Raw genomic sequence first — 4,526 nt, 5'->3', positions numbered from 1 at the left:
TTAGGGCTCCCAGAACTAACACAGTGATGACTTCTCCTGACAACTGGGGAAAAGGACAGCAGAGGGGAAAAAAGAAATTCATGGAACCTTCACTGATACCCCTAACTTAGAACAAACTCAACTCAATGGTATAGGGGCAGAAATATGGGCTGTTCTTCTAAACACTCTTCTCCACTGCCTCGGATTAAAGAGTGATTCCTGGAAGCCAGAGGACCACCAAACTCATCCAACATATACACTCCCCCTGAGGTGGAGGAGCATTCTCAAACTGAAAGCGCCCTTCACCATAGAGGAATACCCCCCAGATATGTCCTTCATAATAACTATGGAAAGGGGCGCCTGGGTCGCGCAGTTGGTTAAGCCTCGGACTCTTGGTTTCCACTCAGGTCCTGATCTTAGGGTGGTGAGATTCAACCCCACCCGGCCCCGCACTCAGCGCTGAGTCGGCTTAAGACTCTCTCTCCCTCTTCCACTGCCCCTCCCTCTATGCTCTCTCTCTCTCTAAAATAAATAAATAAATCTATGAATCAGTCAATGAATCAATACTATGGAGAAGCCTTCACTTGTCGCTCACCAGGCATCCTCATGCGTCCCTCAGCTCCATGGCCGCCATGGAAGGCTGCAGGGACACTCGCAGGCCCCTGGCGGGTCCCGCCCCACTATTGGGACCTGGCGTGCCTCCAGGGCCACGAGTTCCAGTACCTGATGAAGAAGCACTCGGTGATCACCGGGCGCCACTTGGTTGCAGGGCCCAGTGGATGTGAACATGGGCCACTCGAGCTTCATCTCGCTGCGCCACCACGACAGCCTCACGCCCCAGGCCGCTTCCCGCGCTGCCTCAGCAAGAGTGGCGCATTGGAGCTCAGCGTGTTCCGGAGGCGTCAGCGGCTGCCGCTGCAGCTCCCGCGCATGCGCGTTCAGGTTCCCAGACATCAAGATCACGTTCACTGCCCTGTCCAACGAGAAGAGGGAGTAGCAGGAGACTCCGGGGTGAAGCCGTGCCTGCCCACATCTTGCCCCTGACCATCAACATTCCAGACACCACGGCCTGCTTCATCAGTCCCCTTCCCTCCCCCACGCAAGGCGTCAGTGCTGCAAATGCCTGCTCATCCAGCCCCCGGGGAGCAGGCCCTTCGGGGTACAAAATGGGCTGTGTGATACCAGCTGACCTCAATTTAATGGCCGCCAACTTGCAGCCAGAAAATGAAAAGGAAGCTTCTGGTGGAGACAGCCCAGAAGAGGATTCAAAGCCACCTTATTCCTCTGCACAGTTGATCGTACAAGCAATTACAATGGTTCCTGATAAACAACTCACCCTAAATAGAATTTATTCATCACTAAAAATTATCCATACTACAGGACTGTGGACAAGGACTGGCAGAATTCAATTTGCTGCAATCTCTCCGAATCGTTATTTCATCAAAATACCAGGTTCCCAGGAAGAACCAGGCAAAGGCTTATTCCGGAGGATAGATCCTACCTCTGAAAGCAAATTAATAGAGCAGGCTTCTAGGATAAAGACGGCCTAGGGGCGTGGCCTTGTTTCAACCACCCCCCCCCCCCCCCCCCCGCCCCGGGACCTCTCTCATCTAGAAGGGCCCCAGCCTCTCTCAATCACACTGGAGTGCTGTCTGCTCACTGCAGCGGTCCCCAGACCCCCAAGAGCCTCTTAGGAGAAGGTTCACCGCCCCCCCGCCCCTGGAGCCTGAGCCTGGCACCTCACAGTCCAAACTGGCTGTCATCCAAGAGGCCCCGTCTGCCCAAAGCACACCAGGCTGTCTAGCTGGCCCGTTTTAATTGCCATGTAGCAGCAGCTGCCACCAACCATCAGGCCTGTCACCTACACAGTCACAGCCCCGTGACCACCTCGGCCTCCCGGCAGCTTGTTGTGCAGGAAGTGCACGTCATCCATCAGATCCCAGCGGTGTCTATCACCAGCAGGGCCAGCCTGGCCCCAGCAAACACATACACTGTCGCCGGCCAGGCAGTGGTCACTCAGGGGGCCGTGCTGGCCCCTCCTAAGGCACAGCTGCAAGAGAATGGAGATCACAAAGAAGTAAAGGGGAACGTAGAGCCTATTCCTGCAATTAGCCGTGCCACACTAGGCACTGCTGGCCGGACCACTCAGACGTCACAGACCACCCCTTGTCCAGACAGTCACCATAGTATAACAGGTACCTCCAGGTCAGGTACCAGTTGCTCAAAAAAACCCTAACACAAAACGGGACTCACACGGTGCCAATCCCGGCTGCCGGTCGCGACCAGGTGAACAATGCAGTCGTGAGTCCTCTGCGCAAGCTGGCAACACATGCGTCGGTGTCAGCCTCTTTGCCCACAGAGCACGAGAAGGGCGACCAGTCAGAGCGGTCAGAGCAGAGACAGTTCAAGACGGAAGACAGCACGAGCATCTTCCTCGCCCTGAGTGTGGACCACAGCCGGTGGCCAGCAGGGAGAAGGACGTCCCAAACGAGCGACTGGGACTATTACCACCAGGAGAACCTGCGCTGTGTGAATGGAGGTTGCAGTTCTTGGATTCCCCACGAAAAGATTTACATGGGGATCCACGCTCAAAGAAAGGCAGAAGGAAGGTAGCAAGCACAAAGCAGTTTCTTAAGGACAGTACACTCTCAAGAAGAAAGAGTGGGCAGGCCCAGAGGTTGCAACCGCCCTGAGGCTACAGAGGTACTTTCTTTTTATGGGGGGGGGAGTCTTGGATCATGGACAGGGTGGTCTCTAATAGAGACTGCTTCCAATTATTTGGGGAACTCCTCCCACAGGTTGGGAGAAACCTACAAGGTTTCTATGGGAACCTCCTTGGGGGACTAAAACCGCAGTGCAAATGCATTGTAATGAGTCTAGGGGTTACCCCAGAGCAGAGGGGTAAGAGGGGAGGCAGGCTCTGCACCAGTGGTTCTTGGTCTGTTAGCCCCAGGGTCTTGGAAGCTGCAAAGTCAGGATGTTTTGCCCCCGGGGCTTCTAATATGTAACCTATTTATCACTGTCCTTGCCTCCAGCTCCTCTGTAACTGTTTATCAGGACAGTTTTTCTTACTTGTATATTAACTCTCTGGTGCCAAAAGGAGACAGTCTCTCACCTATGCTGGAAGCATGTTGTCTCGGAGGGTAGAGGGCCCTGCGGTTGGACTTCACCTCAGCACTGAAAACACAAAAATGCAGATGGCCTTCAAACTCAAAGAAAGAAATCACACCTGAACAAAACCACCTGCAACAAAGCCTGGTTCCAGAAGCGCCTCCCCATTCTGAGCTCAGCTGTAACCCAGAGCAGAGACTCATGGTCCTTGTGAGGGCGGTGCCTGGGGCAGGCAGAGCTGCAGGGACAGGGCGGGAGCCCTCCCCGCTGCCCTCCCTAGGCCCTTGGCGTTGGCACTGGTAGATAAGGCAGTATCTTGTTATTCTCGTGGGGAAGTGGAATATTTTGAGGTATACTTTCTTTACAAAATAATGGGGTCTTTGACATTTCAGATCATTCCGTTTCTACTCTGGAAATTTTGGAATCTCCTAGGACCTTTCATGTTGATTTCGTTTGGGGGAAAAGAAACAGTGTCGTTTTGTTTTTGTTGTTTGTTTTCAGCCTATGGAATGATCTCCTTTTGTTTGTCCTGTTAAAGTTCAGATGGAGCTACTTGAGGATATCTGCAGGTGCTCCATGTTAGAGCAGGCGCCTGATGCATGTCGTGCACCTCCAGCTCAGTATGCAGGGCGGACTCACAGACGCCCACATCGGGCTGCATGTAACCATGACCCAAAGAGCGGCTGGATTCTTGGAGCTGCACTTAATTGGTTCTTTCCTGCTACTTTTTGTGGTTTCTTTTTTCTTTTTTTTTTTAAGTATTCTTATTGTATTTTTTTTTTTTTTAGATTTTATTTATTTATTTGTCAGAGAGACAGAGAGAGAGAGTGCACAAGCAGCAGAGCAGCAGGGAGAGGGAGAAGCAGGCTTCCCGCTGAGCAAGAAGCCAGATGCGGGACTGGATCCCAGGACCCTGGGATCATGATCTGCGCTGAAGGCAGATGCTTAACGGACTGAGCCACCACAGGAGTCCCTGTGGTTTGTTTCTTTTTGTTGACTTTGTTCCTGGCATAATTTTCCACTCTAAGTAAAACAAGCCTCCTAAGTGTTGTGTGTGTTTAAAACGACAGAACTGTCCTACCTCATGTGAAAAAAAGATTCAGTCTTATACTGCATACCCTTTTCAAAAATAATAATAATAATAATAACCATGAAGAAAGAAACAGAAACATAAAATTGAGGTCCCTTATAGGTGTAAGTGTTCTTTCTAGCAACTATCCCCTCAGAAACAGAAGGCATCATTACACATTACACCTTGCCTCAAGCTCACATTATAAGATGAGGGTGCAAAGAGGACCCAGGTGAAAACAGAAGGGAGCAAAATAGGAACCACCCAACCCATTTAGGGCAATGAAAAGGACTAGACAGCACCATCCCCTTTCAAAAATGAAAAGCATAAATATAAAAGGCTCATCAACAACACAAAAATACTTGAG

General features: G+C 51.4%; 1 pseudogene; it reads left to right on the top strand.

The window, feature by feature from the left end:
* Positions 1-534: 534 nt before the first annotated feature.
* Positions 535-2,672, top strand: LOC116637314 (annotated as a pseudogene).
* Positions 2,673-4,526: the final 1,854 nt, after the last annotated feature.

Source organism: Phoca vitulina, unplaced genomic scaffold (genome assembly GCF_004348235.1).
Source record: "Phoca vitulina isolate PV1807 unplaced genomic scaffold, GSC_HSeal_1.0 scaffold14, whole genome shotgun sequence".
NCBI lineage: Eukaryota > Metazoa > Chordata > Mammalia > Carnivora > Phocidae > Phoca > Phoca vitulina.
This window is presented reverse-complemented; position numbering and strand designations above follow the sequence as displayed.